Source organism: Chroicocephalus ridibundus, chromosome 13 (genome assembly GCF_963924245.1).
Source record: "Chroicocephalus ridibundus chromosome 13, bChrRid1.1, whole genome shotgun sequence".
Classification (NCBI taxonomy): Eukaryota; Metazoa; Chordata; class Aves; order Charadriiformes; family Laridae; genus Chroicocephalus; species Chroicocephalus ridibundus.
This window is the reverse complement of record NC_086296.1, coordinates 396538-410592: the sequence shown is the minus strand read 5'-3', so window position 1 is coordinate 410592 and position 14055 is coordinate 396538. Positions and strand designations below refer to the sequence as shown.

Here is a 14055-nt window from a genome sequence, read left to right as displayed (position 1 = left end):
ACGCTGGACAATGCTGGGTTTTGTTGTCCTCACTCAGCTACTTGCCATAGCTAATTTCTGCATGTGGCTTTCTGCTGCCATGCAATCTCCAGGCTTTACTACCATTTGTTTGCCATTTCCCACAAATACTTTGAATGTTATTTTATTTTAAACCTGGTGCTGAGAGGAGGGAATTGGAGATAATGTTTCTTTAAAAGAATGGAATAAAAACGCACAGGATCAGCTACAGAATTTCTGGGCACAGAACAGACTTCTTGAGTTGCCTGCAAAAACAGTCGCAATGATAACATGAGGTATAATTATGGTGTAGCCTTATAAATTATACATTTTTATTTGTTTCCCTCTCTTCCTGCTTGTATCACCAAATACTGGAAAGCAGGAGATGCAGAAATCAAGCACCTGGCTTCTTGAGGTCAAATTTCAAAAGTCTGCATTGAAAAATGCAGAAATTATTCCAGATGGGTGAGGACTGGCATTTTCTTTCTGTCCAGGAAAGTCTGTGCCATTCTGAAATCTCAGCCTGGGTCCCTCTGTTTTGCCACCGACTCTGATTGACACCTACATGTGTGTGGCCCTTTCATACAGGGGTGGATTTAAGTTTGAAAATCCGGACATTTCTGGACTGTGACAACAGTTGGTATGGTGTTTCAATCTGTATTTTAGTTTTTAAAAATTATATAGATTGTTTTAAAAGGGAGCGCAGCAATTTATTGCGAAACTCGGAGGAGAACAGTTCATAAAAACAATTTAAAAATTACTCTCAGCAGAGGGAGTCTTTGAATGTAGAAAGAGGGACTTGTACAATTTCAAAAAATTCTCTTAAACTTGCAGTGTGATAGATAAAGCTAGTTCTGAGAATGTGAAAATGTGGGCTCCATGTGCTAAAGCTATTTGAAAAGAGGTGTGAGTGAAGGGGCTGAGGTTGGTGTGAACGTCAGACTTCCTGCCTTCTGCACGCTCTGTGTCGCAGCTGTAGCACGTTCGGAGTGTGGCACTTCTTTTAAAAGGGACTCTGAACTAACCCAGCCTTCCAGTAAAGGACTAGCTGCAGCCAGAAATTCTGGCCCATCACAGGATCACAAGAGGAAGAGCTTTGTTACTAGCTTGTGTTTGATCTTTGCTACGTTTTTTTCTGCTCTCAGTAGCATGCTAATGATACCTGTGGGAGGTGAAAAATGGGTGAATTCCTGCTAGGGTGCGGACAAGTTCGCAGTTTAGTTCTTGTCCTCTTCTTCCCCTCTGGTAAAAATTTTGGGGGCTGTCCCAGATACATAAAAAGGAACTTTTTCCTAGAATAATTTTCTGTCTTGCATCTGCTGAGGACTCTGAATCAGAAAGGCAGTAAACAGTTGACTCAGTTTTGTCTCTTCTCCCCCTTTCTTATGTTTAAAATTATGAGTATTTATGGGAAATGACTGGCTTGAAAGTCTAGGACAAGTCTGAGCTGCCCATAAGCCATTCCTTTACTACAGTTCAGTTTTGCCTTGTTTATTTTAAAGTTTAAAACTGAAACGCCAAGTGCATCCTGAATTCCCGTTCTGTTTCAAATGCCAGAGTTGCCCATTTCGCATTTCTTACGTGGGATTCTCTACATATTACCCCACTCTTGGTATCAGTGTAATCCAGCAAGGGTGGGTAAGCTGCGCCCTGGGTCAGAAGAACAGGGTGACGGTAAAACAGGAGGGTGCCGAACCCGGAGGCAAATGTGCCCCGGTTTCTGCTGCTGCCCAGGGAGAGGGTCTGCAAGTCTGTGATAAGGCATGGAGAGAGACCAAAAGGGGTGGGTGGGCCCCTGAAGGCGGCGATCTGGATGCCAAAATATCTCGCTCCAGCTTTGCAAGGAGCAGCATGCAAGTGCTTCAGAGGGAGGGCTAGCTGTGGTTTGTGGTTTAGGGAGTTGACACAAAGAGTCTCTGGACCCTTTTTTATGGGCCTGCAAAGCAGTGTTCTGCCCGGGGAGCCGGAGCCTGTCCTCCTCCGTGTAATCCTTTCTTGCTCAGCAGGTTCAGGGCTGTGCGCAGAGCACGCCGTCACGGCTGGCTGTCAGAACGGCTCCTAGCTTAAGAAGTAGGGTTTAGCATCCGGCAGAGTTTATGCTATGTTAGAGTTAGATTAGGATGGACGTGTCTGTAATTAAACACTTGGGTTTGGGTTTCTGTTTTTAAACTACTGTTGTAAACCAGTAGTAAGTACTGTGTCAGGCAACCTGTTTCTGTGCCCAAGACCTGTATGGGCTAGGCTGTTTCTTCCTTCTTTGAGTAAGTGAACCGCGTAACTTTTTTGCAGACAGAAAATACAGAACCGCACGTTGACCTTCATTGCTGATCAAACTTCAGTTGCACCTAGATGTAACTGATAGCAGCTCTTACCTGGATTTACTTTCTCTCAATGCGCGCAGCTGGTCACATGGAGGGGAAGTGAAATACTTCAATAATACATGTAGCACAAACGCCTGGATGGAATAAGAAGAAACAAAGCGCGTCAGAGGGGAAAAAGCACTGCAAATCTTTCAAATTCAATACGAAAACATTTCCATAGTACAAATATTTCATTCTGCATGAAAGACTGATGCTGAACCTGATAAAAATCATCCAGATGGAGAGAGATCGCTACCTGGTACTGAAATACCAGCACGCCTGTTGACCTGTACTGTCGCCTTGTACCTGGCAAAGCAGTGGTTATGCTAATCTCCCCGTCTGCTTCCCTTCCGATGGAGAGTTCTTCTACAGGGATGACCAGAGGGAATCTTAGTGATACTACAAAGAAGCCTGTTTGCTTAAGAGGGCATACATACATCTTTTAACAATCTGGTTGTGTACCTCCTTTGTGGGAGGATCCCTGACCTTATACAGAGAGGGAGAAGTGCTAATTAACTTAATTCTGGGAACAGGAGGTGGTATGACCTTTTCCAAAGTGATTCTTTTGGGCTAGAGTTTACAGAGAGGTATTTGCTAGGACTGATGCCTGGGTTTGCTATAAAAACATTATTCATAGAGAGGTGTAAAATTCCCTGGTGTGGCCGGGGGAAGAAATTAACCTCCTGTCCCTCTAGTTTGGGTTCATGGTTCCTTGCCTAAAAATTGTTGCCACTGTGGCCAGATTTATGTTATTTAGTATCAAAACAAAGCCATGTTTTCTGTCTTAAGCTTTTAACGCTGAACACAGCAAGTAGATCCAAGTTATTAGACCATTGTTTTGGCCACCACTCACCATATGTTGTGAACATCCCTTCTCTTATTGGCACCCCAGGAGGAAATTATTTTTTTTCCTAGCTATCAAGGTCTTCCAAATGTCTTCCTCTTTTGACAAAGAAGTGGTAAGGATTCTCAATGCCATCTCTTTGCTGTACTCCCTCCGAGCAGCTCAGAGATGCCATTGCGGCCGCACTGAGTATGCCTACACCATTGGATTTTTGCTCTTGCTGCCAGCGCTAAGCGATCGGTCCTGGTTGCCCCAGTGCAGACAAAGCCGGAGGCAGCTACAGCGCTGCCTTGGCAGCAGCTGCAGAAAGCAGAGCTTCTGGAGCCGTGCCTGAGGTGAGCGGGACAGAGGGCCGTCAGTCTGGCTCTGCTGAGGAAACGCGACGCAGCCCCAGGAAGGAGCTGGGTCACCGGGGTCCCCCTGGCTGGCCCGCGTCTGGCTCACGAAGCACCGAGGAACGGGCAGAAAGCTGTCCATGGGGTATTACAGCTTGAGAGAGGCAAGAAGGCAGCTGATGAGACTGAGTTTTCCTCAAGGAAAGAAAAAACCTTTGGTCCATGACCCCTGTCGTCTTCTAATGTTTTTTAAAAACACCCAACAAAGCAACACCACCCCCAACAACAAAGCAGCACAGGTTTGCTGGGCCCTCAGAGAAACAAATGTGAGCACCTCTTTGGGAGCGCTCCCGCGTTCCCGAGGGGTGGGGGCTGCGGGGGCCGCGGAGCTGCCCCCTGCCCTGCCCTGGACACCCGCTCACGGCCCGCGGGGCCCCCGGCCTCTCGCGGGCCTCTCCGTGGCCAGGCTTTGTGCTGCTCTCGCTCGGGAGACGACTGCTCGGGAAAACGGAAGCGGCGTTTTCTGCCGCATTCATTCAAAGGACAAAGGATGGCTCCGTGTCTGAAGTGCTGCCAGGCTCATCTGCCCTATGACCACGGCGAAGCAAACAGCTGCTGTGCCCTCGTCCCACTTCTTGCCACGCCATCACCAGTACAGCAGGAAGCTGTTTGGTAATGTAACTAGGTAAGGGGCATTTATTTAGATGAGAACGAAGTGAAAATCCTTATTTCCCAGCTGGTTTGGCCCCTGTTTATGAAGATCTAGTAATGCATGTATGTAGAAGAAAGATCTACATGTGTGAAAATGTGCCCGGCTAATATTAAAAGGTACACTGTGGAATTTTGCCTAAGGAAAAAGCGTAGTTTTAATTGAAAGCTGCTGTAACTTGATAGGGAATATCCACAACAGTCTTGAGAATCTACTTTAAAATATAGTTAAACACAGAGCCAACTCCCACCACTCTGTCTCTTAGAGGTACCTGCCCTCTTTGATCCATCCGTGGTGCTTATGATTCCTTAGAGACACACGTACTGCCAGTAGTCAGAGCTCATTAATATTTATATGATACCTTCCATCTGAAGATGCGCCCTTTGCAATTATTAATTAAAACAATTTCACAAAACCCTAAAATTTAGCTCCACTTCATAGCTTACAGAACTGAGACCGAGGAAGTTTGTGTGTCCTTGCATGAGACAGAATGGGATTAGGAATGTGGAAGCTTGCAGGCGTGGACTCCTATTACGCCATATTTCTTTATCTTTCCTTCACCAGTACCTTTTGGAAAGACAGCACAGATTTCCCTCGGCAATAAGATGCACCATGAGCCCGTACTACCTAGGCAGTACTGAGAAGATGAGTGAAGGGAACCTACTCTTTCATTGTGGTTCTTCACACAGCCTTTGCTTGCTCTTTAGAAAGCCTCTTTAAAAATACAACCTGGAAACATCTTGTCAGCCCTGCAGAAAAGAGCCTGCATGAATCTTGGCTTGAACATGTCAAACCCTTCCCTAGCATGCTGTATTTTAGTTTCTGCGTAAGAGCAGACAGAAGGGATGGTGGGTTCTAATCCATACCAGACGTGGGCTCTTTCTTCTCGGCCCTTCCTGGTGCACATGGAATGAAGGAGGTTCGCTCAGTGTGAGACTGATAACGGGAGGGAGGGCTTGCCATGCGATTAGACCAGTTCACTGTAAACACCTAAGTTGCACAAGTGGCTCAAACTTTGATCTTTTTGTTGTGGAAAAGAAATCTGAGACTGTGAAACCTGCCCTTAGTCACAAACAAGGAGGTGGACATTACTCAAACCTGACTGTGGAAATGTAAATACAGATAAATGTGATCAAAATGGAAAAAGCACTTCTTTCGTCCTCATCCCTTGCTCCCTGGCATAGAGAGTCTGCTTTACCAGGGGCTCCTACTCTGACTCGCCGAGCTTTGTTTGTGAGTGCAGGCCCCAGTCCCACACCTGAAACGCCCAAATCCAAATGCTCCCAAGTGCTGTCTGGGATAAGGTTTAAGCCACAGGTGCAATTAAGCTTTTAAGTGGTAAGCCTATTTGGTTAGGGGCACACCTAGAGCCTGCAACAAGCTGAGAGCAAAACGATCAGTCTTCCAAATTGACAGGTAGTTCTCTGAAACACTGCTGGAAGGGTTAAGAAGAAGCTACAACATTCGTAATTCTCCTGGTATTTATTGTAACAACTCTGTGAACAAGTTCTCTGTGGATGCATCTGTCTGCCTAGTGAGGTGGGACTTGATTTTAATTACAAATCTGGTAATGGATTATCAAAATGATGGTGTTGCTACGGCCTTGGGCACACTTTTCTTCGTCCTCTTGGCTTTTCCCCATACCCCCTCCTTCCCAAATCTCCCTGAGCAAACACAGGAGCAAAAGGAAAAGTTTCACAAGAGTGTAGGCTGTTAGCCTGTAGTCTCTTTGCCTATTGGCATCTGGAGCTTTGATTAGATTTTTAGAAGAAAAATGTCATAGCAGGTTGTCCAGCAAAATGCTGGTGAATATTTTAAGATGCAAACGTTCATAGGCATTCAATGAGCGCATGAAAAATGCTGGATGTGAGACTCCAGCGATTCCTCGACATTCTGATTTCTTTGCACTGTGTTGTAGCTTTGCTTTTATAACCATCAGAGACCTTTGCTTTGCATAGCTTTGAGTTCTTGGGCAAGGATTTGAAAGTAGAACATTAAGACACGTTAGCAAACACGTCCTAATTAGTCTCTACCTTGGCTACCACATGCTCAAAGGCCACAAGCCTTACCTACACTATGCCTCTCAAACGCCTTCAACAATATAGCATTTTATCCTAGTCTAGACAAAGTCTTAAGGGTTATGTTGTTTAGTCAACTAATCACCCCTTTTAGTGGGAAAACTGCTTTCCTTCAGGATTGTTTCTCTGCCTTCGTTTTCCTCCTTGCTGTCTCTTTTCTACTGCTTCCCTCCGCATACCTTCCCTGCAGCAACTCCTGTTCCATCTGCTGTAATGTAAGCATTAACCGTTTAATTGCCGATTAGGAAAATGTCATCAAGTGGGCTTTGGAACAACACTGGAGTGGGAGGCAGAGGAAGGAGATGTGCGAGTTCACAGTTCTCTATCGCGGGCTGACCTGGGAGGGCGTTAGTCATTCTTGATGGCATGAGGGTGTTTAGCATCTCTTCAGTCTAATGCGTGGAAGGGTTGAATGGGATTTGGATGTAACCAAGTCCTGGTCATCTTTTGCTGCTGAACTTGCTATTTGACCTAGAATGAGCTAGGCCTGGCCTTTCAGCCCTTAAGTGGGTAGAGGGCAAATACTGTAGCTATATGCTTTAAGATTGCTGAGTGCAGAAAACATACTCATGCAAAGGACTAGTTGCTTTTCCTATATAATAAAATACTGTGGGGTTTTGGAATTTTTTCATTATGTTTCTGCACCAAGTTGCACAGAGTGAGATGAGAAGCTGGAGGAGATCCGCAGTTCTCCAGGCAGTGAAAGCCCTTTTAGCTCTGTGCTCCCAAGCAGCCATATGGGGGCTTTTACCCAACCGACTGACCTCCTGTGTGACGCAGATGCAGCCGGTGGCCCCCTTCTCTCCCCGTGGCATCAAGTTATTCTAAGCATTCTCACGTTATCAGCATTTCAGCTCCTCTTTGCATTTGCAGTACCTAGTTGCCACAGTCGGATGTATTCTGTAATATAACACTTGTGGAAATTCGGCAGACTCATGGGGGAGAGAAGGTCTGTAGGTGGACTCCGCAACCCACATAGTCGGTCTGTGCCCGAGGACTTCTCGTGGCTGGTCATAACTGCCAGTTTCTCACTTGGTCTTGCAGGACCCTGAAGGTTCAGTTGGAGATGGGAACTGGACCTTCTCCTTTGTCATGAAAGAGAAAGGACTGAAATATTTTGATAATTGGAGAATTAATGAAATTGCCATTGTAAAAGACAAGAAAATAGTATTCCTAGAAATTAGCAAGGGAAAGCATTTTAGTCAGACTGAAACTGTCTTCTCATTTGTATGGGGAGTTTATTGTTAGCAGATGTTTAATTTCCGTAAGCAATTAATATTTGGAAAGCTTAAAAATTATTTACATACGTGTAAAAAACCCTTGCGTTTTACTTCGGTCGGGGAATAAGCACTCGCGCAATGTCTCCTCAAAGACCCCACAAAGACCAGAACTGGCATTCTTGATAATTTCAAAGAAGAGATGGGTCTATGTGTAGGAGAGCACAGAGGAGAGGGTAAGTGTACATGTGGGCAGGGAATGGAAATAAAGGAAAATACACCTTTGAGGGTAGGGACAAAAAAATGCCAATATACTTCTTGTGCTGTCTGCCTTCATCACAAACAACCCCCACCTCTTCTCCCCCATCACCACCTCAATAAAACCCCACTTCCATTTAGAAAACATTCCTGCAGATCACGTGGCAGCTGGCAGAGGCTGCTAGCCCCTCTGCCAAAGGCAGCTTAGACTCCTGAAACAAAGCAAACTGGGTTGAAATTGTAGGCATGAAAAAACTAAAGCAGCTGCCGCCCTGACGTCCTGGGTCAGACTCTGATTTCCGTTTGACTTGTGCTAGATCTTAGGTAATGTCCCTGCCACGGCGTAACTGAAATGAGGACTCGGAATCTTGACGTCGGGGCACCCATTGGTAATCCATTTGTTACGTCTGTTACATTTGTGGGAGCACACGCACCTACTCCCTTTAGACTGCAGTAATTTATTTGGCCTATTTTATGTCTGATGGTCACTTGAAACTGTACCTCTGGCCTGTCAGCAGCTGTAGTTGTTTTGCTAAGTGACTGTCTAAAGTGAGACTTCCTTGTGCAAATGCGTATTTTAGCCACTGTCACCAGAAATCCAGAGGTTCTCCTCTCTCCCTACCCCTCCCATCACCTTCAGCTGTTTAGATTTCGGGACACATGGCTTAAATGAACGTATGCTTGGAGTTTGCAAAACGGCTTGGATGACAGGAGAAATCGGATCACACAATGAGAGTTCAGAAACCAGCCACCAATTGGTACAGCAGGAGTCTGCGACTCCCTTACGCTCATTATTGTCTTCGCATGACATCTAACAATGTGCGTTTCTCACGTCCCCCTCTGAAAAGTGGTAATGCAACTGAAATGAGCAGGCGGAGGAATGTCACCACCGCCCTTCGAGCGGCTGGGCTGTCAGCCTTTGCTCTCTGTGGTACCCCCAAGGGCTGTGGGTATCGGGGTGGAGAAGGGCCTGCACACCTCATTGTGCCTTCTTGCTTACGCTGGAGAATCTCCAGCTCATCCTGCCAGTGCAGTAACTGCATGTGGAGGAGGGGGAGAGGTTGTGTTGCAACCTCTGAGAAAATTAGTTGTCTCTATTTTATCTTTTGCAGCTGCAGCACTTTTTTCCCCCCTCATCACTCCCCCCACCGCCCCCCCATGCGAGTGGTATGTCTGAACCATATCCTTCAAAACCAGTTTTCTAAGCAGATTAGATGGGTAGCAGAGACAGCTATGCAATCAGGCAAAAATGTGCACTCGAGCCTTCATTTCGTGCAGTGGTCAGAGCAGTAAGTGTCTGCCACCTGGGTATTTTTTTTTGTCATTCTCTCCCTTCCCTGTTATTCCGCTGTGCTGCAGTCTGTTGCTGTTGTAGACTGAAACAAAATGCTCATTCTAGTCCTTAATTATATCAAAAGCAGGGAGGGGAAGGAAGTGGGGTTCCATGCTAATACTCATTAACATGAAACATAAAGCATGCTCTCTGGCTGGCGTGCTTCACCATGCAAAGTGACATTTGCTCCCTGTGAGCGTGTTGAAGGGTAATCTGGGGGTTACCCTCGGGTCTTCTAATACCAGTCCTCCCCTGACCGGTCTGGAAAACCAGTGTCTAAGTTTACTGCTCCTCTGAATTCAGTGTACTCTGCTGGGACTCCCACTGCATGTGAATTTGGTCTCTTGCTGCCCCGTATCTTTCAGTGCTCCCTGTCGGCCTTGATGCACGCTAGGAATCCGACAATAATGGTCTTCACCTGCTTTGGGATATCATGAGAACTCTTAAGCATTGGTATTGGTTTCATGTCTGGTTTCTTATAGGACATCAAGCTGAATTTAGGATTAAGCTCTTCAGACAAGTTTGGAAGCCTTACGGCTTGTTCAGTGTGGGTGGAAGATGGGGATAGGTTAGTGGGCTGAATGGCAGACCTGAGAAAAAGAGAGTTGAGCAAGCTTTGGCTTTCTTCCAAGAGAGGAAACGGAGCAAAGTGTCCCAGGAGCCATTTGTTGCTTCTCTGGAGGAGAGGAAGGAATCCAGAGCAAGGCGATACAGAAATGCTTTTTACTGTGTGTCTGGAGAAACACAGTGGATAATAGAAGGAGGGAGAGAACTTGCATGATAAAACTAGAAGTTGAGGATTGAGGTTTAGACGAAGAAGAGAGAAGGAAAGGAAAGAAAATAAACCGTTTATTTCCCATATAAGGCAAGGAGAAGGAAAGAAAAGAGAAACTAACCTGAAGACTTCTGTCTGCTTTTCGGGGTAAGAAAGAAGCTACTAGGAGCCCAGACAAACAAAGCTGTATTTGAAATATTGATAGAAACCTGTGCTTTAACATGTTGGCATGATGCACTTGATTATCTTCTGCTGATCCTTCAAAAGTAAAGAATTACTTTGAGAAGAGGAAAAAATAGCAAACAAAAAGAAAGAATCTTACTGGCATAAGGGGGGTGAAAAAGCGGGTGAAAAGCTGGTTGGATGTGTCAACCACAAAAGTGGTGAGATACGATCATAGAGAATTCAGGTTTTAAAACACAAGGAAATCATGCAGAGATATTTTTCACACTGACTCGTAAACAGCGTCTTTGGGTGTGCAGCATTGCCAAATTTACCCTTGTTACAGGGGCAACTTACAGTTAAGTTCCCACCAAAGCCATGCGCCATCTGTTTGAATTACTTGAGAGGAAAGGTTCGTCTCCTTATTCCCCCTCTATTAGACGTGACAGATTAATGTTTTTGAGGGCAGATCACTGTTAGGCTAAATCTTTCTCTGGTTATGATTCCTTATAACTATAAAACAGTCACAAGGTTATGGGGTTTAAAAAGAGAGGTTTATTGCAGTTTCCAACACTGAAACTACAGCCTAAGTGTTTCTCCTTTTTCTTTTTTTCTGAAGTAAATCAAAACCATACAGGCACATGCACTCCACCTTCTCTCAGATACACAGACCTACGGGTAAGAATACACGTTACCAGAGAAGCATTATAGAGCCTACAGGAAAACTGCTAAAATAGCTTTCTGCGAATGCACGCTAATCCTCCCACTGCGTCCTCTCTACTTGTTTTAAGAGCTGTTTCCTCAGCATGATTTGGTGGCATCCCTAATGTTTGGGGCAGAACGTGGAGCCTTCACCTGCTCCACCAGCACTTGCTTCTACCCAACTATCATAAAAGCTGTGTTGGTGCCTCGGCCAGAAGCAGCGCGGGACGGACCATTCAGACATCTGTTGCAAAACCCCTCGTTCAGTACTTTCAGACTCTAAACTAGTCCTTATACTTGGCTGATGACCTTAATTCTACAGTCCTTGGGTCACGGCAGCAGCTATGTGGGAGGCAGAGGGGTGACAATATTGCTACATGTTCCCTGCTGGGGAACTTTCTGTAAGAGTGAGCTTTGTTCACTGTGTTATTTTTAAGATAGTTTGTAAGAATGCTGCTGTGGTCAGTAAGAGACTGATTTGAGGTTTTTTTTGGAGTGGCTTTTTCAGGGAAGAATACAGTTTCTTTAAAATAGAGACTTTTTTTTTTCCTAGAAAAGCCCAATTCTAGATTTCTGATCACTTGTAAAATTAATAAACTAGCTTTTTACCAGAAATATTACATTAACCCATCTACATTATCTGAATGAGAATACCTCTTTGTTTTGCTTTTCTTTAACTGGTCTGAAAGGCTTCACTCAGAATTGCTTCAAAACATTGTCTTGGGTTCCGGGCAGTCCTTGGTGCTCAGAGAGCTGTTGGCTGATGTACCCGTCCTCTTCTGCTGGACCCCAAGGGCCTTGGCCTTCCCATATGACCCTACAGCTCTCCTGGAGACCGTGCGGTGCCATGGGACGCCTCGGTGCGTGCTGTGGGAACTGCCTTCCAGCCAGGAGCCTGACCCAGAAGCGAGACCAGGGTTATCAGGCTGCCAGACTGCAGGGTCTGCGGCAGTGCAGCATTGTGGGAATAAAGTCAGTTCAATACTGTACTGACTCAGAACAAAATTTGTCGGGTCAGGTCACCAAACCAAAATGAACCAACTTTGGTTTCAGTAAGGTAAAAATATTCCATTTCAAATGACACACAATGCACTGGTGTTCACAAATAGGGTTCTCTTTTCTTTTTTTTTTTTAAACTTGTGAACTTCCGTTCTACAAAGAGTCTGCAATTTCAGTTTTTCTCCCTGAATTGGGATGAAAGTGAATGTTGAAATACTGGAATTTCTTCCTTTCTGGGGAGAAGGCATCTGATGAGTTTGAGCAACCAGTTTCAGGGTTAGGAGAGCTGACTCTGAAAACCTATACGCTGGGGCAGAGCAGGCCACGGTGGGGCAGATGGGTGATGGAGGGGAGGGGATCGCCCAGGCAGGAGGAGGGAGGTAGGAGAGGGAATCGGAAGCAGCAGTGAGGGCTAGAGCAGAAGAGTGAGGAGAGAGCAGAAGCTTCTGCTCAGCTCCCTGGGCCGTAGGAACTGCTACGTTTCTGTGCCGTGTTGTGCTGGTGGCTGCGCCTCGCTCAGCACCTCCCGCTTTCGGCGTGACCAGGGGACCGAGCTGGTGCCGCAGCCGGCTGCTGTCAGAGCCTGCAGCACTTCATGGGGAGGGCAAGAGCCGGGCGACGCTCACACCAGCGCACAACCGGGCAGCGCGGTGTGTTTCACTTCTGCTCGCTGAGCAGCTGGGTCCTTCCGTGCTGGTCAGACGGGGGTGAACGCAGGACCAAAAGAGGAGCATTTCTCAGTTCCTGCTCGGGCTTTGAGCAGGGCGCTGCAGCCCTAGCAAGGCAGAGAATCTCTCTGCCGCTAGCTCTTTGTCTCAATGTAGAAAGAACAGGAATACTCTTTTCTGGTTTTACTGTGAAGGAGCGCTAGTGACTGTTTATTATGCTGATGCTTTTATTATTTAACAGGTTTCTTAACTTTTTTTTTTTTAAATATACCAAATTGATACACTCCATCCATCAGCAATGCCCTCCAGGAATGAGTAGCTAATTAGAGAGCAGGACTTGTGAAAAGACAAACCTGTGTTATGCGCAGAACAGGTTTCTCCAGTATTTATTGCCTATGTTACTGGCCAAGCTTCCTTGTAAGTAATAGTCAAATAATCGGCCTGAGTCCTTTTGTGAATGGTTTGAGTCTGTGTGGTCCTCCTTTGTTAGGGCAGCTCATGGTTTCTGAAAGCTTCTGCACCCCCTGTTCTGAACAGCAGAGCCTGGTGGCACCAGCTGCTTCTGCCTGGAACAAACATTTGCATGTGACATTAAAAAAAGCCAATTTCAAAATTTATTCGCTTTTCCTTATCCCCTCATTTTTCATCCCTTCTTAAAACTCTGGAAATATTTAAAAGTTGAATATATTTAGCTTTTGCTACAAGCATCTTTTAAATAAGTAAAGCTTGAAGACGAAAGAGAATCTTTCCTTCAGAAATAAAACAGCAGCCAGTGTTTGGAAATATTTTAACAATAGACCATATGGGAGTCCCAAACTATTAAGCTTTATTATTCAGAAGGCGGAAAATGTGGTTTGATATTCAATTGATATACAGCATAAATGAGAGCCGCAAACTCTGCTCCCTTGAGCTGGGATTCAGATGTTCTCTTGAATATAATAACTAACACTTTGGCCTAGTTCCACAGAATGCATCCAGCCTGCTGATCACAAGCCAAGAAACTGTAGGCTTTTTTTTTTCCTTCCCCTCTCTTCTCCGAAGTACTTTCCTCTCCTGCCAGCATGAGCTTTTGGCCTGAATATAAATCTCCTGATATTAGATGCGTATAGAAAATGGGGAAGATGCTAATAGCGCACAGCAGTAGAGCTCTGTGTGTGTGTGCATTCGTTTGTTTTTCTTCTGCTTTAATGATAAGGTTTTCCCTCCGTGATGCACTGTCAGGGCATTACGCTGGTCAGCCTAGGTGGGAGCTTCTTTGTTCCTGTTTCACTGTTTGTTTCTTAGTGCTGTGGGAGCAGGTGAACATCTGGGGTTACTGTGAAGTGGTGCCAGAGACCACGAGAGTGTGGAATTTGTTGGAGAGAGAGACTGGAAGTGGTTTGTTTCTTTTTTATTTTTCTTGCCTTATTTGACTTGCATATATTTATAATTGCCCTTTCCCCTTTCTGTCTTGTCTCTCTTAACTTTCTCTCCTATGGTGGAAAGAACCCAAAGAAGTTGCTTATAAAATATTACATACGTGGACTAAGATTGCTATATATGCAAAGGAAGACCGATAGTTACACAGATACTGCGATCAGGTAATGGCAAGCTGGATCACCTGCTGTTTCTGACACAG

General features: G+C 45.4%; 1 protein-coding gene across 6 annotated transcripts in view; it reads left to right on the top strand.

The window, feature by feature from the left end:
- Positions 1 to 14055, top strand: part of HIC2 (HIC ZBTB transcriptional repressor 2) — a 74084-nt gene that overhangs the window by 25116 nt on the left and 34913 nt on the right. Inside the window, exon 1 of one of the 6 annotated variants that reach the window (XM_063351465.1) lies at positions 4180 to 4221. The exons of the other annotated variants lie outside the window; for them this stretch is intronic. The gene's annotated coding sequence lies outside the window, so the exon portion shown is untranslated. Of the gene's footprint in view, positions 1 to 4179; positions 4222 to 14055 lie in introns of those variants that run through there. 6 annotated transcript variants of the gene reach the window in all.